The sequence below is a fragment of the Oncorhynchus mykiss genome, chromosome 9, assembly GCF_057628025.1.
Source record: "Oncorhynchus mykiss isolate SJ-2025 chromosome 9, ASM5762802v1, whole genome shotgun sequence".
Taxonomy (NCBI): Eukaryota; Metazoa; Chordata; class Actinopteri; order Salmoniformes; family Salmonidae; genus Oncorhynchus; species Oncorhynchus mykiss.
In genome coordinates this window covers 55521134-55544503 of record NC_143030.1, presented here as the reverse complement: position 1 = coordinate 55544503, position 23370 = coordinate 55521134, and the positions used below count along the sequence as shown (strand labels likewise).

Sequence of the window (23370 nt, the reverse complement as noted above, 5' to 3'; positions counted from 1 at the left end):
TAATTTTTCTGAATGTTTGGAAAAATGTAAACACAAAATAAATTACAAGCGTACCAGAGAGTCTGTTGTAATGATTTTTTGTCAAGTCTTTATTACAGCAAAGACTAAACAGTCGCAATCATTCGTGAATGCAATTTCCGGAATGGAACGGTTTATTTAATGTTTAAGCAAATTATTCAAAGGTCGCTTTATTTTATTTTAAAATGAAAAAGCTTGACTGCATTTCCAATTATGAATGACTCGTATGCTGTGTGATGACATGAACGAATGAATGATTGATTGATCCAGTACCCTATATAAGTGTTGAAATATAGGCTTAATATATACCTAAATTGCAGTTGTAAGACTAAAGAGGATGTACTTAGGCCTACCCACTGTTCCTAGGCCGTCATTGAAAATAAGAATTTGTTCTTAACTGACTTGCCTAGTTAAATAAAGGTTAAAAAAATGTAATAAATGGTGGTTACACAAGGCTGGTAAATTAAGCCTACTAATGATAATGACATTACTTATTATGATACTGATGATCATCATAGTTAAAAAATAATAAGAAGGAGAAAAAGACAAGGAGTGTTATTATTATTATAAATATAATTTTTCGGACAATTTGGAACAGTGTAAACAACACTAAATAAATGATAAATAATACAAGAAGCTGTTCTAATGGGGAAAAAAAGTGCAAAGCCTTTATTAAAGCAAAGCAAAGATTTTTTTTAAATGTGTGAAATTGTTTACTTGACAATCAACAGGCAACAGAAGCAGTATCTGTCTTATTTCTATAGATATACAGTGCCTTGCGAAAGTATTAGCCCCCCTTGAACTTTGCGACCTTTTGCCACATTTCAGGCTACAAACATAAAGATATAAAACTGTATTTTTTTGTGAAGAATCAACAACAAGTGGGACACAATCATGAAGTGGAACGACATTTATTGGATATTTCAAACTTTTTTAACAAATCAAAAACTGAAGAATTGGGCGTGCAAAATTATTCAGACCCCTTAAGTTAATACTTTGTAGCGCCACCTTTTGCTGCGATTACAGCTGTAAGTCGCTTGGGGTATGTCTCTATCAGTTTTGCACATCGAGAGACTGAAATTTTTTCCCATTCCTCCTTGCAAAACAGCTCGAGCTCAGTGAGGTTGGATGGAGAGCATTTGTGAACAGCAGTTTTCAGTCCTTTCCACAGATTCTCGATTGGATTCAGTTCTGGACTTTGACTTGGCCATTCTAACACCTGGATATGTTTATTTTTGAACCATTCCATTGTAGATTTTGCTTTATGTTTTGGATCATTGTCTTGTTGGAAGACAAATCTCCGTCCCAGTCTCAGGTCTTTTGCAGACTCCATCAGGTTTTCTTCCAGAATGGTCCTGTATTTGGCTCAAACCATGATGCTGCCACCACCATGTTTGACAGTGGGGATGGTGTGTTCAGGGTGATGAGCTGTGTTGCTTTTACGCCAAACATAACGTTTTGCATTGTTGCCAAAAAGTTCAATTTTGGTTTCATCTGACCAGAGCACCTTCTTCCACATGTTTGGTGTGTCTCCCAGGTGGCTTGTGGCAAACTTTAAACAACACTTTTTATGGATATCTTTAAGAAATGGCTTTCTTCTTGCCACTCTTCCATAAAGGCCAGATTTGTGCAATATACGACTGATTGTTGTCCTATGGACAGAGTCTCCCACCTCAGCTGTAGATCTCTGCAGTTCATCCAGAGTGATCATGGGCCTCTTGGCTGCATCTCTGATCAGTCTTCTCCTTGTATGAGCTGAAAGTTTAGAGGGACGGCCAGGTCTTGGTAGATTTGCAGTGGTCTGATACTCCTTCCATTTCAATATTATCGCTTGCACAGTGCTCCTTGTGATGTTTAAAGCTTGGGAAGTATTTTTGTATCCAAATCCGGCTTTAAACTTCTTCACAACAGTATCTCGGACCTGCCTGGTGTGTTCCTTGTTCTTCATAATGCTCTCTGCGCTTTTAACGGACCTCTGAGACTATCACAGTGCAGGTGCATTTATATGGAGACTTGATTACACACAGGTGGATTGTATTTATCATCATTAGTCATTTAGGTCAACACTGGATCATTCAGAGATCCTCACTGAACTTCTGGAGAGAGTTTGCTGCACTGAAAGTAAAGGGGCTGAATAATTTTGCACGCCCAATTTTTCAGTTTTTGATTTGTTAAAAAAGTTTGAAATATCCAATAAATGTTGTTCCACTTCATGATTGTGTCCCACTTGTTGTTGATTCCTCACAAAAAAATACAGTTTTATATCTTTATGTTTGAAGCCTGAAATGTGGCAAAAGGTCGCAAGGTTCAAGGGGGCCGAATACTTTCGCAAGGCACTGTATATGGATGATTCATAAAGCCAAGCACATTTAACAGTTAGGCTATTGATTATAGACCTAATTAAATTGGGGATTCCTCTCTCCTCACTTTTCTTAGCCAATAAGGTAAGGGCTGTGTTCTCGTCTCCTCATTCTGCTGCAGCCTCCGCCGCATTGTTCTCAACACCAATATGCTGGTTAACTTTGCTTTTATGCACATAGCAACATGGTCTAGGAAAAGGTGCCAAATCAACTGCGCACTGATGTGTTTCAGAACCACAGGTATGCCTTGTTAAAAGTTAATTTGTGGAATTTCTTTCCTTCTTAATGGGTTTGAGCCAATCAGTTGTGCTGTGACAAGATAGGGGTGGTATACAGAAGATAGCACTATTTGGTAAAAGACCAAGGCAATATTATGGCAAGAACAGCTCAAATAAGCCAAAAAATACAGTCCATCATTACTTTAAAACATGAAGGTCAGTCAATCCAGAAAACTTCAAGAACTATGAAAGTTTCTTCAAGTGCAGTCGCAAAAACCATCAAGCGCTATGATGAAACTGGCTCTCATGAGGACAGGAAGACCCAGAGTTAACTATGATGCAGAGGATAGGTTCATTAGAGTTAACTGCACCTCAGATTGCAGCCCAAATAAATGCTTCACAGAGGGCAAGTAAAAGACACCTCAACATCAGGTGGTCAGAGGAGACTACGTCAACCAGGCCTTCATGGTCGAATTGCTGCAAAGAAACCACTACTAAAGGACACCAATAATAAGAAGAGACTTGCTCAGTCCAAGAAACACAAGCAATGGACATTAGACCGGTTGAAATCTGTCCTTTGGTCTGATGAGTCCAAATCTGAGATTTTTGGTTCCAACTGCCGACACGGTGAGACGCAAAGTAGGTGAACGGATGACCTCCACATGTGTGATTCCCACCATGACGCATGGAGCAGGAGGTGTGATGGTGTGGAGGTGCTTTGCTGGTGACTGTGAGTGATTTATTTAGAATTCAAGGCACACTTCTGGTTTGCTGTAGTGGGGCTATCATTTGTTTTTCAACAGGACAATGACCCAAAACACACCTCCAGGCTGTGTAAGGGCTATTTAACCAAGAAGGAGTATGATGGAGTGAGGCATCAGATGACTTGGCCTCCACAATCACCCGACCTCAACCCAATTGAGATGGTTTGGGATGAGTTGGACTGCAGAGTGAAGGAAAAGCTGCCAACAGGAACTCCTTCAAGACTGTTGGAAAAGCATTCGTCATGAAGCTGGTTGAGAGAATGCCAAGAGTGTGCAACGCTATCATCAAGGCAAAGGGTGGCTACTTTGGAGAATCTCAAATATAAAATATATTTTGATTTGTTTAACACTTTTTTTGTTACTACATGATTCCCTGTGTGTTATTTCATAGTTTTGATGTCTTCACTATTATTCTGCAATGTAGAAAATTGTAAAAAATAAAGAAAAACCCTTGAATGAGTAGGTGTGTCCAAACTTTTGACTGATACTGTATATTTTTCTGCTATTGTTCGGCTAACAGGCTGTCGACTAAACAATCGACCCATCGATTAAATGTGGTCAGCCCTACTATGTTGTGGAATACTTAAGTTAAACATGTAAACAAATATTACTCCTTCTATATCTGTAAGTCAAACCACATGTGTATCATGGTGTTAGTGTAACAGTATAGCTTCCATCCCTGTCTGCCCCAAGCTGGGCACGAACACGCAACATTCGCAACCCAAAGAAGCACCATCAATACCACTGACCTACAAAAGCATTTCTAGGTCTGTGGAAACAATACTTCTCGGTCTCAGGGCGGATGACATCACTTGCACAAGATTAGCGCATCGCTAACTGAGTAGTTATTCCACATCGGCTACGCTATAGCATAAAGACAGGAAACCATGAGTGCCACCAATGGACATTAGACAAGATTACAGACATCTCTAAATCTTTCAGTACTTTGATCCAGATTTGAGTACCATTTCTCTAGCTAGAATGGACGTGTGATTAAAAAACAAGGGATAAAGCTAATGAGATGGTGGGATTAGTGAAATGGCACAAGGCAGGCTAAGATTAAAGTTTAACACATCCAGGAAAACCTTAATTAAGAAGTAACAAAATAGGGTTTTAATTCAGTCTTTTAATTGCTCCACACTTGTAAACAGCTGATGGATAATGTGGTATTAGTCACCAAAGCATCAAGGAAGTTAAGATGAACATTTCCCTCAGCCAGCTGTCTGTCTGCTAGCGGGTCTCTGAATTTAACTCTTGAAAGGCTCAGACGGAAGACTTCTCTCAACTTTAGCGACAGGCAAACCTATCTGTGCATAAGCAGAGGCAATCCAAAAATTATATAAACAGGCTATTGAGAGGACTAATGTGATACGCGGCATGATAAGTAGGCTTGGGTGGTATACCGTATATACCTATACCAGGGTTTTTGGAAATAGCCACTGGATGGTTTTTCATTACCGTCAATACCGTTGATACAACAAAGTAGTTTTTTATTCATTTTAATATTTGTAGCTACTTTTTAAAGGCTACTACAGGATTCGCAGATACCCATAGACTTCCAGTCATTGTGCTAAGGCTAGTTAGAATTTGCTTGAGAAACTAACTTCATACGGATTAGATCCCAGGCTGTGTCGCAGCCGTCTGCGACTGGGAGACCCATGAGGTGGCACATAATTGGCCCAAAGTCGTCCGGGTTAGGGGAGGGTGTCAAGAAGCAGTGCGGCTTGGCGGGGTCGTGTTTTGGAGGACGCACAGCTCTCCCAAGTCTGTATGGGAGTTGCAGCGATAGTACAAGACTAACTACCAATTGGATATCATGAAATTGGGGAGAAATAGGGGTAAAAAATGTAATAATGAAACACAAAAAAAATTGTCATTACTTTCTTCATACTGGACACAGAGACATAAAAATGGTATCCACGAGTTCATCTGACTCTGGGGAAGTAGATAAAGGGCCTCATTGGCAAAATACCTAAGTATCCCTTTAAGTAAATACCTGCAGTCAACTTGTGCAATACATTAGGAAATACCGAAGATCGCGTTCTACATTTTACCTGTCAGATAATTTAGCTAATTTATTAGCTCTTTAGTTATCTAGCTAAGTGGTTAGCTTCTTACAAAATCAAGTTGCGCTTGGTAACAGCAGAGAATCATCTCCTGGATCAAGAGCCTTGCTGTCTAATATTTGTTTTGTGCATGCAACAAACTGTAAGTAGCCTTTTTGTTACTTGTATAACTTTGATCTGGGATGTCTGTCCTGCAAATACTTCAGGTTAGAGACTGTATAACATGTAGTGCTCGTGAGCATTTCGTTATCATTCCGTTATCATTTCGTTATCATTATCATTCTCATTCTCTATCGGATTACAAAGGCTCAGTGGGGTTTGAAAATAGCTTCCCTTGTGTTCAGTGCCAGTATTACTGAATATGGCACAAGGTCAGAAGGAACATATGACAATCTGGATAGCGCCCAAGTCTAGTGATAAGTCCCTCAATTTCAAAGCTCAGTGTGGACAAAGAAAGTAATACATGGAGTGTCTTTGAACCCTTTATGAAGTGACTTCATGACCAGCACCTAACAATAAGAAATAGGGTATAATTACTTTATTTCCTAAACAATGGCTGTAAATTGCAAAGTGAAACTGTATTGCGTGTGAGTGAGCTATATGTCAGGACTGTGCAGTTTTACATCAGTAAGGTCATGTTTATGCAATGGGTAGCCTACACTCTTAGAAAAAAAATCTGGTATAAAGGATTTGGACGATACCCATAGTACACAATTTATAAAGCAAGCAGCATAACAGCTGCACCAATGCATAGGCACTCACACGACCAATGGACATGGGAACAATAACCGACAAAGACAGAGGGAACATATATAACATACTAATCAGAGGAAATGGGAACCAGGTGTGTGTAATCAGACAAGACAGTCCGGGGTTGATGATAACGAATCCCGTTCAGTGAAGCCTAGAAAGCCGGTGAAGTAGACCTCCGGAACTGGTGAACAGAATGAGCATCAGTGCCAGGGGGATCCGTGACATATCTAGAACCTAAAAGGGTTCTTTGGCTGTCCCCATAGGAGAACCCTTTGAAGAACCCTTTTTGGTTCCATGTAGAACCATTTACAGAGGGTTCTACATGGAACCCAAAAGAGTTTCGCCTGGAACAAAAAAAGAGTTCTACTTGGAACCAAAAAGTGTCCTCCAATGGGGACAGCCAAAGACCCTTTTGGAACCCTTTTTTCTAAGAGTGTATGTAATATGCTCTGTGTGTGTGTGTGTGTGTGTGTGTGTAGAGAGAGAAATGGTCTTAGAAGTTGATCAGTGACAGAAGCGTGGGTGCTCATTTCAAATGTCAAGACGTGGGGGCCAATCAATTCTTTCATTTAGGCCGCAATGCAACTCAATTACTGAAAGCTCCACATCTGTTATGGTCACTGCACACTTAATCTTCAGCCTAGAGGAGATAATAGGGAATGGGACGGCAGGTGCTTAGGTGCACAACTCTTTGACTGTTTATCTCTTCAAAGAAGCTCCTTGTCATTAAGTCATGAACCCCATGTAACCCAAAAGAGTTCTACTTGGAACCAAAAAGGATTTTACCTGGAACCAAAAAGGGTTCTCCTATGGGGACAGCCAAAGAACCCTTTTGGAACCCTGTTTTCTGAGTGACGTAAATGACAGCAGATTACATTAGAAAAAGACAAATGAGCTTACTGTTCATAGATCATTGCCAGAAGTATGTTGCAGAACACTAGAGGCTGGGCTAGGGCTGAGCGATATGGCCAAAATACTGTATTATATCACAATATTTTGTATTTCTTTTTACGGTGTTATGGTATATATTTTATGGTATATATTTGATGTTTTTGAATAATAAAAGTTCTAAATATGCTTAATGAATCGTGCATGACCCTAGAGTGGCAACAACAAAAAATATTTTAATGGGGCTTTCTGTGACAAAACTATCAGTAGAGTTGAAAATGCGATGGAAATACATTTTTATTCGGTACATGAAAGATTAAGCATAAAAGCACTTTTTGTGTGCATTACGTGTGGAAACTCATGACTGGTGAGAAAATGTATGTCATTTCTTTAAGCAGATTTTAGAATATTCGCATGAAAATCTGTCGCTAATTGAATGGAAACCTAGTTTCTGACCATGCATTTTCAATGGATTCAATGGCAGTTCTTACTTTTGCCACAAGGGGCATTGTCCCGATTTCTAGGATGCTTTTGGCTCCAGTGTTGCCTAACGGGCACTATTCATGGTAAAAAATGTATATGTGCACACCCAAAGCGCTTGCTAGTCGGCTCTCACCCACCATGGAACTGTGATTGGTTGCCATGGCTGCAGGCTTGGCTGCAGACATTGTCGGATTATTTAAGAACTCTTGTGTTCACTCTGCAGACAGGACAGGCGGGAGCAACGGCTGCTGCACCTGTGGCTGTTCCTAATCCTCCACTCCCTACCAGCCCAAGCGTCTTCCTCCATTCGGGAGCCTCATCTCCCGGCACAGGAGTGCTATGAGGGGCCTCCTGGGAGGTGTCGTGGGTTCCTGCTCCAATGCTCGCTGGCCTTCGAGCTGCAGGCATCAACGTTTCCCAGTAAGCGTTCCAGAGTGGCATACGTCATCTCCTTGCTCTCAGGACGGGCTCTGGCCTGGGCCACGGCCATATGGGAGAAGCAATCAGACATTTGTTTTAATTGGCAAAGCTTCACCCAGGAGATGAAGAGGGTTTTTGATCAACCCATCAGTGGCAGGAATGCTGCTCAAAGACTCATTGCGCTTCGGCAGGGCAGCCAGAGAGTAGCTGATCACGCCATTGACTTTCGGATGCTCGCTGCTGAGAGCGGTTGGAATACAGAAGCCCTTCACTCAGCCTTTCTGAACAGACTCCGTGAGGTTCTGAAGGATGAACTGGCTTCCCAGGACAACCCTGACACTCTGGATGAACTTATCATTCTGGCCATCCGATTTGACAACCGGCTTTGGGAACGTCGTCGTGAGAGGACAGAGGGGTTCCGAGTTGTTTCCAGTGTTTCTGGGCAAAGGGCAGTTCCTGCTTTCATAGACTCTGGGGCTACAGGCTGTGTTCTGGATCGCACATTAGCTGTTGTATTCGGCGCATGTGACTAATACAACTTGATTTGATTTGAAACTAAACATTAAAATACCGTTATTTAAGGCAAGGTAAAAATCCAACTCAGTCCATGCATCAATACCGGCATGTAATAAAATAGAGTTTACCGGGCTGGGCAATTTGGATTTCAATGTCCTCTTGATGCCAACTTGGCATTGTGTTGTCGGCCAATTAATCTATTGTACCATTTGACATTTCAAGTAATGTCTGGGAGCTTATTAATATCTGCTCTGTACATACACCCCCTGTGGTGTGTGTGTGTGTGTGTGTGTGTGTGTGTGTGGTGGAGCTTCCGCCCTTTTGCTTACACATTACAGATCTGCAAACAATGGAGTGTTAGGGGAAGGGATAGTGAGGAATTTGGAACTTTGTGAGTCTGGAATGTCAATCAGAGACTCAATCAGACGTTATGTCTGTGAGATTACCTCTGTTCTGCTCTCAATTCCTGAGACAGAGCCCAGATAACAATCACCACTTTGCGTCAGCTCCGTTGAAATGAAACATCAGTATCATTGACATGTTGAAACCATATATCTGCTGTAGTAGAAATACTCCTAACTCATACTGCAGAATGTCACTTTCAAACAATGGAGGTTGAGTATAGATATAGTATGGTAGCACAACAAAGGCTCGTCGATTGTAGCTAGCGTTAAGATAAATGCCCAGATTGTAATGGAAATAATGGGGGGGGGGTCATTTTCTGCAGAATGATGTGCCATGACGTGCCATCCGTCATGACCTGACGGTGCCTATCTGTCATCATGCCCTCTTCCTTACAGAGACCCTGACAATTTGTGGCCCCAAAAATGTGATGCGAGCTAGGGCGGGTCGCTGTAGCCCTGGGGCCAATCCTTCATCTGCTCGGCAGGTGGCAGGAGGAATCTATCAAACATGGTGGCTCAGTGTCATGTCACAGCAGAGAGGGAAGGCACATGGAAGACAGAGTGAAGACTCTGGTTGTCAAACACAGTTTGCCATAACATTTCAGCTGATGGGTCTAAAGCACGAGACAAAAAGACTTGGCATATGAAAGATTGTCCAGATATCATGAAGCTATAATACAGGGGTCGGCAAGCTTTTCTTATGGAACAGTTCAATGTCATTTATAATAAATATTCTACAAAGGTCTAATAATAAATGCAATAAATAACATTATTTATTGCAAAATACACAGTTCATTGTACAGAAATAATTAACTGTTACCAATAGCCCTAAACATAACTGAATGACAACCAGTCCAGAATATATAAGACAATCGTCTTTCCATCAAGTCCATATCTTGAATGAATACACGCCACTGCTGAGAATCATACTCTGTCTCTGGTCTCTCCCCTCTGACACTTGCAATAGCCTAATAATCTTAATGCATGGTTCAATTTACAGAAATATACAACTGTTAGGTCTAACAACAACAGCCCTAAACATAACTGATTAAGAACCAGTCCAGAATACGAAAGACAAGAAGGCGAGGACTGTGATAGGGTTATCTCTCTCCACGAATGTATTGTCTATCTCCCTCCAATTAGGGCACATTCATTGTTTGTAAAATACCTTGTAGCAGTTGTAAGGGCAAAGATTCAGGCAGACAGATAGAGGTGCAAATAGATGTTGGTTTTATTTACACTCACCTCCGTATCTATTTGGACAGTGATGCAATAAATAAAAAAAATGGGCCTCAATACTCCAGCATTTTTGGTGGGAGATCAAATGTTTTATATGAGGTAAAAGTATATATGAGGTGACAGTATATAATGTGACAGTATAGAATCAAGGGCTCCCAAGTGGCGCAGTGGCCTAAGATCCTGCATCTCAGTGCAAGAAGCATCACTGCAGTACCCGGATTGAATCCAGGCTGCATCACATTTGGCAGTGATTGGGAGTCCCATAGGTCAACGCACAATTGGCCCAGCATCGTCCAGGTTTGACCCGAGTAGGCCGTCATTGTAAATAAGAATTTGTTCTTAACTAGGGTTGCACATTTTGAGGAATATTCAGAGGTGGAAACTTTCTGTGGGAATTAACGGGAATATATGGGAATTAACGGGAATATATGGGAATTAACGGAAACATGTGCAAATGAATTTTAATACCATTTAAATGTAGATGTTTTTTACATTGGATATATTTCCCATATCATATGGAGACCGAAACATAAACATTTTACCTTATCATAAGTAGACAAAATTGCAAATGATTAAATCCTTCTAATATAAAAAAAATTATATAATTTAGTTATGAATTGAACTTTAATTAAATGAGTTGACTCTTCACATGGGATGATTTCACTGAACAACAAAAGAAAGGGAATACTGAATGATTCCCAATGATCCATCGCATCCCCCAAAAACATTTAACATACATCTGTTAAATGATAGTCTAGAAACTAAAGCTTTGTTTGTCTTCCTCTCAGGCTTTCATGTCTTCTCCCTGAACCTCCTCAACGTCCACCTCTTGAACATCAGACTCTGAGGCCTCATCTTCACTGTCACTTTCCAACCTTGTTGAGGATGGCTCGGTGTCAGGCTCAAAAGCCTAAAATTTGCCCGGATGGCCACCAATTTTTCAACCCTTGTATTGGTCAGCCTGTTACTTGCTTTGGTGTGTGTGTTACCAAACAAGGACTAGTTGCGCTCTGAGTTGGCTGATGATGGTGGGATTTGGAGGATGATGGAGGCAACAGGAGAAAAAGTCTCAGATCCACAAAGTCCCTTCCACCAGGTGGCTGATGAGATATGTTGGCACGACTGCCATATTGCATCTCCATCCCAAAGCCCTTGCTTGGAAGTGTACTTTGCCAGACTGCCAAGAACCTTGCCCTCATCCAGGCCAAGGTGGCCAGACACGGTAATGATGACACCATAGGCCTTGTTGATCTCTGTACCAGACAGGATGATCTTGCCAGCATACTTGGGGTCCAACATACATCATCCAGTAGGATCCTCTTGATGGGGCTGTCCATATCGGCAGTGTGATATGGCCTTTTCTTGGAGACTCCTTCCCCTCCAGGAGACTGCCAAACATGACAACACCACCCCAACGGGTGTTGCTGGGCAGCTTCAATGTGGTGCTCTTATTCTTCTCACTTTGCTTGGTGAGGTAGATTTCTGCTATAACTTGATGACCCTTCACATACCTAACCATTTCCTTGGCTCTCTTGTAGAGTGTATACATTGTTTTCAGTGCTATGATGTCCTTGAGGAGCAGATATAATGCATGAGCAGTACAGCCAATGGATGTGATGTGAGGGTAGGACTCCTCCACTTTAGACTAAGCAGCCTTCATGTTGGCAGAATTGTTTGTGGTCCAAGGTCATTGATGACTGCCTTCAGCTGATGTGCAATGTAGAGACCGGGGTGTCTGTTGTCCCTTGTGTCTGTGCTCTTGTAGAATACTGGTTGAGGGGTGGAGATGATGTAGTTAATTATTCCTTGCCCACAAACATTTGACCACCCATCAGAGATGATTGCAATACAGTCAGCTTTCTCTATGATTTTCCTGACCTTCACTTGAACTCTGTTGAGCTCTGCATCCAGCAAGTTGGTAGATAAAGCATGACTGAGGGGTGTATGCTGGACAAAGAACATTCAGAAATCTCTTTCATTACACATTGCCTGTGAGCATCAGGGGTGATCCAGTTGCATACTACGTTCCTCCATTGAGTTGCATACTACGTTCCTCCATTGAGTCAAAAAAAACTTCTGATTCCAGTAGGACCATGAGCTGTTGCTATCGATAAGATGTCTGATTCATCACTTTAACCTCGAATATAAGTAGTGGACCTTTTGTCAGAGGTTGCTTGTTGTGAGTGCTGAGGGAACTTCATTCCCTTGACCAGATGATTCTGCATCTTTGTTGCATTCTTCACATATGATTTGGCACAGTATTTGCAAATGTACACAGCTTTTCCTTCTACATTAGCTGGAATGAAATTTCTCCACACATCAGCCTGTGGCATTTTTCTGTAAAGATTAGAAAAAAATGAGTAAAAAAAACAAATACATTTCCATGTACAGATAGATAGTTAAACAGTTAGATTAAACAACTAATTTGTTAGATAAATATTTTTTAAATGAAACATGTATAGAAACAGGTGAATGAACACTTCTCAGTTAGCAGGCTCAAGCAAGCTAAAACCCACATGATAGCAAAAACGACTTAGCAGAAATGGTTAACAAGTTAGAAGTTATTTAAAGACACTTTGCTGTTGGCTACTAATTACTAATTACTAGTTATGTATGTCATATCAAATATATTCACCTCACCCAGTATTGTAATCAAACTTACCAGAAAGCATGTAGTCCTTGGCTCAGACAGTCTAGTGGTGTGGGCTCAATAGCATCTCATTAGTGTGCAATATCTTGAGAATCAGCTGTACATGTGATGGAAAAGTGCACTGGACATGTGATGGAAGAATGCACTGTGCATGCAGAGGGTTGAGATTCCATTGAATTGGGGAAAGTTTAACAAAATATGCCACAAGACCTATAATTGCCTTATGTGTATCCCACAAAAAAGGTTAACTTTTATAAGCTAACTCTTTGATGAATTTAACTTCTTATGGCAGTATTGAGTAGCTTGGATAAATAAGGTGCCCAGAGTAAACTACCTGTCCCAGTTGGTAATATATGCATAGTATTAGTACATTTGGATAGAAAACACTCTGAAGTTTCTAAAACTGTTTGAATGATGTCTGTGAGTATAACAGAACTGATATGGCAGGCAAAATCCTGAGAAAAAATCCAAACAGGAAGTGGGAAATCTGAGGTTGGTCGATTTTCAACTCAGCCCCTATTGAAGTTACAGTGGGATATTGATCATCTTGTACTTCCTAAGGCTTCCACTAGATGTCAATTGTCTTTAGAAACTTGTTTGATGCTTCTACTGTGAAGTGGGACCAAATGAGAGCTGAATGAGTCAGAGGTCTGGCAGCAGTAACGCGCTGTTCATGCGCATTTCACATGAGAGGTATCTCCTATCTCCTATTTGGACATAAATAATGGACATTATTGAACAAATCAAACATTTATTGTGGAACTGGGATTCTTGGGAGTGCATTCTGATGAAGATCTTCAATGGTAAGTGAATATTTACAGGGGGGGGGGGGGGAGTATTTAGTCAGCCACCAATTGTGCAAGTTCTCCCACTTAAAAAGATGAGAGAGGCCTGTAATTTTCATCATAGGTACACTTCAACTATGACAGACAAAATGAGAAAAAAAATCCAGAAAATCACATTGTAGGATTTTTTTATGAATTTATTTGCAAATTATGGTGGAAAATAAGTATTTGGTCAATAACAAAAGTTTTCTCAATACTTCGGTTATATACCCTTTGTTGGCAATGACAGAGGTCAAACGTTTTCTGTAAGTCTTCACAAGGTTTTCCTGCGGAAAAAGCAAACCATGCAATAATCTGAGAACGGCGCTCAGAGAACAAATACATATATCCGCCATGTTGGATATATACAAATACATATATCCGCCATGTTGGATATATACAAAATTGTAGACCTGCACCAGGCTGGGAAGACTGAATCTGCAATAGGTAATCAGCTTGGTTTGAAGAAATCAACTGTGGGAGCAATTATTAGGAAATGGAAGACATACAAGACCACTGATAATCTCCCTCGATCTGGGGCTCCACGCAAGATCTCACCCCGTGGGATCAAAATTATCACAAGAACGGTGAGCAAAAATCCCAGAACCACACGGGGGCACCTAGTGAATGACCTGCAGAGACCTGGGACCCAAGTAACAAAGCCTACCATCAGTAACACACTACGCCGCCAGGGACTCAAATCCTTTTTGAAATCTGACACAGCGGTTGCATTACAGAGAAGTATATCTTTAATTCCATGTATAACACTTGTATTTTCATCAACATTTATGATGAGTATTTCTGTAAATTGATGTGGCTCTCTGCAATATCACCGGATGTTTTTGGAACTACTGAACATAACGCGCCCAATGTATACTGAGATTTATGAACTGATAAATATGAATATAAATATGAACTTTACCGAACAAAACATACATGTATTATGTAACATGAAGTCCTATGAGTGTCATCTGATGAAAATCATCAAAGGTTAGTGATTAATTCTCTCTCTATTTCTGCTTTTTGTGACTCCAGTCTTAGTCTGGAAAAATGGCTGTGTGTGTTTTTGTGACTTGGCTCTGACCTAACATAATCATTTGTGGTGCTTTCGCTGTAAAGCCTATTTGAAATTGGACACTGTGGTGAGATTAACAACAATATTACCTTTAAAATGGTATAAAATACATGTATGGTTGAGGAATTTTAATTATGAGATTTCTGTTGTTTTGAATTTGGCGCCCTGCACTTTCACTGGCTGTTGTCATATCGATCCCGTTAACGGGATTTCAGCCCTAAGAAGTTTTAAGCAAAATTCTCCAAATTTCAGGGCTTAACTTCCCATGGAAAATTCTGGCAATTTACTGGAAAGTTTTCGACCCTTTTCAACCCTATTCTTAACTGACTTGCCTAGTTAAATAAAGGATAAATAAAATAAATATCAAGTTCACATAAAGTGAAAGACCTCGATCCACATGATTATAGAGCCCAACCTATTTATTCTCAATGTTGGCCAATCACGGGACCTTCCTCACACAACCTTGCCTGTTTAGTATGCCGGTCCATACACTATCGGAGCTGTATTAATCAGATATTTTATTCTAATGGAGTTTATGGCCAGTCCATCAATCTATGCTGAGAGGAAGTTGGCTCGAGCTACCTACTGTAGTAGAGGTGGGCGCACATGTGCAGTCAAGTGGGAGAACCTTCACAGGACATGGAACAGTACCTCTTTCTGTAGGCTATATTGGTGTTGTTATCTGATGTACGCAGTCAAAAATATGAATTATCCTTCTATAGTTACATGCAGCCACACTACCAAAATAGTGAGCAGCTAGTTTAGCAGAGGATGTCATAGACAAATACAGGATAGGCTCATAGTTTATTATTTCCTCTAATTGGAAGATGTAATACTGTCACATTCGTTATAAAGATGAGACTAACGCGCAGCGTGAGTAGAGTTCCACATGTTTTTAATAAAACCGAAACTCAGCAAAACAAAACAAACAAGCGCAAACGAAACGTGAAGCTATATGAATAGTGCAGACAGGCAACTAAACATAGAACAAGATCCCACAAACACCAAAGGGAAATGGCTACCTAAATATGATCCCCAATAAGAGACAACGATAAACAGCAACGATAAACATATCAGGCCAACATAGATATACAAAAACCCCTAGACCTACAAAACCCTAGACATACAAAAACCCTAGACAATACAAAAACCCTAGACAATACAAAAACCATAGACAATACAAAAACTAGCGTACCCACCCTAGTCACACCCTGACCTAACCAAAATATAAAGAAAACAGAGATATCTCAGGTCAGGGCGTGACAAATACACATGCTACATCATGACTGAGGCAGTTTGTTTCATATTAATTTGTTGATCTAAATAGTGAGCAATGAGCATAACACTTGTGAACCAATAGCTGTTCAGACTGAGTTAGTGTAATCAAACGTTCAAAACAGTGTCTGCAAAAGCAAACAGCCATTGCAAGAGGAATGTGCCAGGTAGCAGAAAAATCCTTTGTTGGTCTTTCGAGACAATATTGCTTGACACGAGAATGATCTTGGACATGCATTGTCTTCCTGAGGTAAATTGATGTAATTCAGTCATCTAGCTACCTCTCAGTGGCGTAAAGACAACACAATGTCGTCATTCGAAAGATATAAACATCTGTCAATTGTAATGTGTAATGACTGTTTATTACAATCAATCTTTTGACTCTGAGACAGTAAGTTTATCTAGTGGTGAATTCAATATGGCTGTGAACAAATAACTGTTCCAGCAGATTCAATGAAATATCATGGATTGAAAATCAATCATGTAATGACATGGAGCTGACACAGGGGAGGCAGTGTGTCTGAGTGTGTCATGCATGACTGTAAAGGCGTTAGCATGCTACAGTTTGGCTGGCGCCTATAGGCAAACCGGAAAATAATTGCATGACGACGAGTCGTCTCTTGTTGAATGACAACAGGCACGTCATTGAAGAATTCCTTCAGTTGACCAATCGCCAACGAGGGGTGGTAGACTTCGGCTGACGACTTCGGCTGACGACTTCGGCTGACGACTTCGGCTGACGACTTCGGCTGACGACTTCGGCTTGCCTTCGCGAAAGATGTTTGTGTGCACGAGACAGCCAAAGAAACACTTGCCGAAGTCAAAAACGAACAATAACGTCAGAAAATGTCGTCATGATACATGCACGAACTGTTCCAAATGATCTTCTATGGACAATTGGCTTCTATTTCTGGTAAATGTGTTCCATGTGACATGAACATAAAATGTAATTTTCACAAGGAAACTAACTGAACCATAGGCTTTAAGGAATATTCCTGTAGGAATTTTCCTGTACAGCAATTCCTCATATAGTATGTATCTGGAGGTGTTATGTGTTGATCATAACCCTTATCTCCAAACCAATAGTATTCATAAGCAACCCTCTTTCGCAGGGAGACATAATAACACAAGGGGCACAGAACAATGACATTGGTTGGCACAAAGACTAGAATGCACTCTGGAGAAGCAGAAACAGGCAGTAATCAAGGAGAGGTAAGACAGAGGGATGGAGGAGTGGCAGGCTTGCCTCCCTCTGAACAGGCCCCAAATAGGGGGAATAGAGAAATTATGTGAAATCCTGCTTCAGTTGCTGTGCGCGATCAGTGGAGAAGCACGGTGAGTGAACACGCACACTAGACTGATCACTGACACCCACACAGATGCTCAGTCGAATACTGTAGAGTAGACAGTAGATTAGCTAGGAGAAAGAACGAGAGGATCCAAAAGAAGATCAGATTGAATCCAGACAGTAAGAAATAGGACTGTGTTGTGAGACTAGAGGAGGCATGAGTCGGTAGCTGGTACTGTAAGCTCAGTCTGATGCAATGAAAGTATGTATAGACCAGCTCACCAATAAGAGCTAGCTGCTGTAATACAGAGATCTCAATGTTGAAGGCCCTTTCCTGTTTCAGTATGACAATGCCCTCATGCACAAAGCGAGGTCCATACAAAAATGGTTTGTCGAGATCGGTGTGCAAGAACTTGACTGGCCTGCACAGAGCCCTGACCTCAACCCCATTGAACACCTTTGGGATGAATTGGAACGCCGACTGCGAGTCTGGCCTAATCGCCCAATATCAGTGCCTGACCTCACTAATGCTCTTGTGGCTGAATGGAAGCAAGTCCCCGCAGCAATGTTCCAACATCTAGTAGAAAGCCTTTCCAGAAGAGTGGAGGCTGTTATAGCAGCAAAGGGGAGTCCAACTCCATATTAATGCCCATGATTTTGGAATAAGATGTTCGACAAGCAGGTGTCCACATACTTTTGGTCATGTAGTGTATAATGTTCTCTAACAGCCGTCATGCAAAAATTTACATTTTCACCTAGATTTGGCTTGTCTCTACAATATTTAATCAATCCCACAACCACTGCCCGCTCAAACATCAGTCTTACAATTCTGTTTGTTGAACAGTTAGATTGTGGCGCTGTCTCGGAAGAACAATTGTCGTTTGCACAGCCATTGTTTTCTAAGTGTTGTTTCATGTGTGATATTTTATCATCCCTGATGTAAATTCAATAAATACCTGACATTACTGTAAATTTCTTCATGTGAAAGTCTCACATCTTGCAACTTTGATATTAAAACTCACTTAATTGTCTGGTTGGGGAAAAACAAACTTTCAGTGAGTGCAAATGTAGCCTACACTGAAAAATGGAAGCATCTACCTATGAGGGGTCTGCTTTTTTATTGTTGGCCTAGCTACTCAAACCCCATTCAGAAATTGTATTTGAATTACAAGTTGGTGGTGAATATGATGTGTTAACAATGAATGATGGGGTTTTTACTCACATCCAAAATAAGAACTGGACAAAAAGGTTCCGTTGTTGGAAGGGGGCAGCAGAAGCAGGTAGGTTGCGGGGGGTATTGGTATATTTGTAATAGGCTGTGTCATTACCTAATTTAAATGACCATTGAATAGGCTACAGCAGATTACAGCTGTGGATGTGAACTCAAAACTAGGCTAGCCTAGCCATGCTTTCAAATATACTTATTCTGTAGCAGGTGCATCTCGAGGATTCTAAATTCTACCTTCTTTTCTTGATTTTGAACGATTTCAGTTAAACTATTTATTTAGCGTTTTGCCTACACAGTTGTTGCCTACCCAGAGCATGCACGTTCATTTACAGATTGGCACGCATGCTGCTTGTCCCCTTTGCCACACCCGCACCAATACTCCGGCTTCATTCTCTTGTCTAGAGGTGAGACAATGGCTATTTGAATCATTTAAAACGCACACAAGTAAAGCCGTAAGCATGACAGCCAAATATACTGCATTGGTCAATTGCCTATTTCAATACTGGATATTAGAATATTTCGGACAACAGATTTGACACACTTGCATCTGACTCGCAGGGTCCTAACGCATTGTTACGCGCGTAGCCTAATACACATTACTATAAGCAACACTGACACTAGCTATCGTAGGCTACGCTGCATTATAACCCAGCATATCATACATGAAGAAGGATGTTGGTCTTGGCATATGATTGAACACCGGACCGATCATACTGCACAGATTAAACCTTTGGCAACACCCTTGCAATCATTCCACGAAACCGGCGGTGGCTTTAACACCGGTAGCCTATATGGGAAGGTGTCAACACACGGTTTTGTGCAGGCATTATTTTCCACTACTGTACGAATAACAAAACGTTCCGGGTGTCGGCTACAATGTCATGCTCACATGATACACAGGCAACACCTGTGCCTCCCATACACTGCAAGATAACTGCCAGAGAATGCAGAACAATTAAATAAAGGCTACCTGTCCTGTCGGGTCCAACTGTCAGTCTTCAGTCTAGATGTGGACCATTGAGGTTACAGGCCAGCGAAGCAACGTTACACCGACGCCGCCACCGCCCCTCAGCTTCTTTTCCCCGGGAGATGGCGCGAGAGAATAGATGGGAGGCACGACCGGGAAGGCGCGGAGGAAAGACGGAGGGGCGTGCTATAGGGGACAAGGGAACTCCCAGCGACGCGCGTGATGTGTCGACTGCTCCAGCTACCATATCTTGGACACAGGGCCGATGCAGACATAAAAAACAACAACACAACTATTTTTTACTCAGTCGGGTCTCAATTTATTAATGAAAGTAAGAATAGCAGAATAGACCAGGTGCAATTTCGAAATGTGGTTGTGCATCAGCAGTTTTTCTCTTATTATGTCAGTCGCTGACAGTCACTCAATTAGCCATGTCAGCCAGTGGCGATCCGTCATTCAGGGCAGAGCCGCACCTGTTTTGATATAAAATATAAATATATTTTTTGGGGGGGGGGGGGGGGCTTGCCTGTTTTGCATGTTATTTTGCCATTAATATGTGTCAAATAATAGTTTACAAACAATGTAAAAAAATATATATTGATATACATTGAGTTTATAAAGCCACATACAAACATGGTCTCTTTTTTTGCTTCCTTGAGTGAGGCAGCTCCAAAATGCAGGTGAATTCAGCCTAGCTCAGTGCTTTCTGTGGTGGTGGGGCGAGCCATCAGAAAATAGGAGCGTTGCACTGTGATTGGATCAGTGTTCTGTCACTCATGGGGACACTACGTCATCGCCAAGTTTAAGTCCATAGTAAGGGTAGACATCCAAAATTTCAGCCCTTTGGGTCCTGCCATTACAAGTGCCCTTCCAAGAAGGCTCAAGGTCATTGGCCACAGATAAAATGACATCAAATCACATTATATGTACAGTAGCTTTGATTGGACTGATCATGTCAACATCTTACTTTCAAGGTCTTAGCTAGCAGCCATCATCATTAATCAAGTCGACAATCTACTGGCAAATTATTTTCAATCCTTGTCATATGAAGAGAAATAAATGAAGACAAATTATAGATAAAACTTTTCCGGGCTCATCAGCCATTGGACATAAAAATAACACAACAAGTTGGAAATCGCAAATTCAACAATGAGTGGTTTGTAAGGAATCAGTGGCTAACTGCAAGCATTGCAAAGCAACCACTAACATTAGCATGAAATAACATGAATTCCCACCATACAGTGGCATGAAAAAGTATGTGAACCCTTTGCAAATACCTGCATTTCTACTTAAATTGGTCATCCAATTTGATCTGATCTTCATCTAAGTCACAACAATAGACAAACACAGTCTGCTTAAACTAATAACACACGAACAATTATACGTTTTCATGTATTGAGCACACTGTGTAAACATGCACAGTGCAGGGTGGAAAAGTGGATGTAATAACTGGTTGACCCTCCTTTGGAAGCAATAACCTCAGCCAAACATTTTCTGTAGTTGCGGATCAGAACTGCACAACGTTCAGGAGGAATTTTCGACTCTTTACAAAACTGTTTCAGTTCAGCAATATTCTTCTTCTTTTTTTTTTTTTTACCCCTTTTTCTCCCCAGTTTCGTGGTATCCAATTGTTTTAGTGGCTACTATCTTGTAACATCACTATAACTCCCTTACGGGCTCGGGAGAGACAAAGGTTGAAAGTCATGCGTCCTCCGATACACAACCCAACCAAGCCGTACTGCTTCTTAACACAGCGCCCTCCAACCCGGAAGCCAGCCACACCAATGTGTCGGAGGAAACACTGTGCATCTGGCAACCTTGGTTAGCGCGCACTGCGCCCGGCCCACCACAGGAGTCACTGGTGCGCGATGAGACAAGGATTTCCCTACCTGCCAAACCCTTCCTAACCCGGACGACACTAGGCCAATTGTGCGTTAACCTTTTTTGTGGGATGCACATAAGGCAATTATAGGTCTTGTGGTATATTTTGGTTAAACTTTCCCCAGTTCAATGGAATCTCAACCCTCTGCATGCACAGTGCATTCTTCCATCACATGTCCAGTGCACTTTTCCATCACATGTACAGCTGATTCTCAAGATCTTGCACACTAATGAGATGCTATTGAGCCCACACCACTAGACTGTCTGAGCCAAGGACTACATGCTTTCTGGTAAGTTTGATTACAATACTGGGTGAGGTGAATAGTAATTAGTAGCCAACAGCAAAGTGTCTTTAAATAACTTCTAACTTGTTAACCATTTCTGCTAAGTCGTTTTTGCTATCATGTGGGTTTTAGCTTGCTTGAGCCTGCTAACTGAGGAGTGTTAATTCTGTGTACATTTGCAAATACTGTGCCAAATCATATGTGAAGAATGCAACAAAGATGCAGAATCATCTGGTCAAGTGCATGAAGTTCCCTCAGTGCTCACAACAAGCAAACCCTGACAAAAGGTCCACTACTTATATTCGAGGTGAAAATGATGAATCAGACACCTTATCGATAGCAACAGCTCATGGTCCTACTGGAATCAGAAGTTTTTTTTGACTCAATTGAGGAACGTAGTATGCAACTCAATGGAGGAACGTAGGATGCAACTGGATCACCCCTGATGCTCACAGGCAATGTGTAATGAAAGAGATTTCTGAATGTTCTTCGTCCAGCATACACCCCTCAGACATGCTTTATCTACTAACTTGCTGGATGCAGAGCTCAACAGAGTTCAAGTGAAGGTCAGGAAAATCATAGAGAAAGCTGACTGTACAATCATCTCTGATGGGTGGTCAAATGTTTGTGGGCAAGGAATAATTAACTACATCATCTCCACCCCTCAACCAGTATTCTACAAGAGCACAGACACAAGGGACAACAGACACCCCGGTCTCTACATTGCACATCAGCTGAAGGCAGTCACCAATGACCTTGGACCACAAACAATTCTGCCAACATGAAGGCTGCTTGGTCTAACATGGAGGAGTCCTACCCTCACATCACATCCATTGGCTGTACTGCTCATGCATTATATCTGCTCCTCAGGGACATCATAGCACTGAAAACAATGGATACACTCTACAAGAGAGCCAAGGAAATGGTTAGGTATGTGAAGGGTCATCAAGTTATAGCAGAAATCTACCTCACCAAGCAAAGTGAGAAGAATAAGAGCACCACATTGAAGCTGCCCAGCAATACCCGTTGGGGTGGTGTTGTCATGTTTGGCAGTCTCCTGGAGGGGAAGGAGTCTCCAAGAAATGGCCATATCACACTGCCGATATGGACAGCCCCATCAAGAGGATCCTACTGGATGATGTATGTTGGACCCCAAGTATGCTGGCAAGATCATCCTGTCTGGTGCAGAGATCAACAAGGCCTATGGTGTCATCACCTCCCGGTCACGGCCGGTTACAACAGAGCCTGGGTGCAAACCCAGAGTCTCTGGTGGCGCAGCTGGCGCTGCAATACAGCACCCTTAACCACTGCGCCACCCGGGAGGCTGTTCAGCAATATTCTTGTGATGTCTGGTGTGAACCGTTCTCTTGAGGTCATGCTACTGCATCTCAATCGTGTTGAGGTCAGGACACTCCAGGTGAATTTTCTTCTGTTGAAGCCATTCTGTTGTTGATTTACTTCTGTGTTTTGGCTCAATGTCCTGTTGCATCACCCAACCTTCAATTGGCAGACAGATAGTCTTACATTCTTCTGCAAAAATTATTGATGAACTTGATAATTCATTTTTCTGTCAATGATAGCAAGCTGTCCAGGTCCTGAGGCAGCAAAGCAGACCCAAACCATGATGCTCCCTCCACCATACTTTACAGTTGGGATGAGGTTTTGATGTTGGTGTTCTGTGCCTTTTTTTCTCCACACAGAGTGTTGTCTGTTCCTTCCAAACAACTCAACTTTAATTTAATCTGTCCACAGAATATTTTGCCAGTAGC

At 41.5% G+C, this 23370-nt stretch overlaps 1 protein-coding gene across 3 annotated transcripts in view; it reads right to left on the bottom strand.

The window, feature by feature from the left end:
- si:dkey-178k16.1 (band 4.1-like protein 1) overlaps nt 1–19894 on the bottom strand; it is a 119547-nt gene extending 99653 nt beyond the window's left edge. For all 3 annotated transcript variants that reach the window (XM_090184556.1, XM_036988244.2, XM_036988245.2), the window contains exon 1: nt 19440–19894. The gene's annotated coding sequence lies outside the window, so the exon portion shown is untranslated. The remainder of the gene's footprint in view (nt 1–19439) is intronic.
- Nucleotides 19895–23370: the final 3476 nt, after the last annotated feature.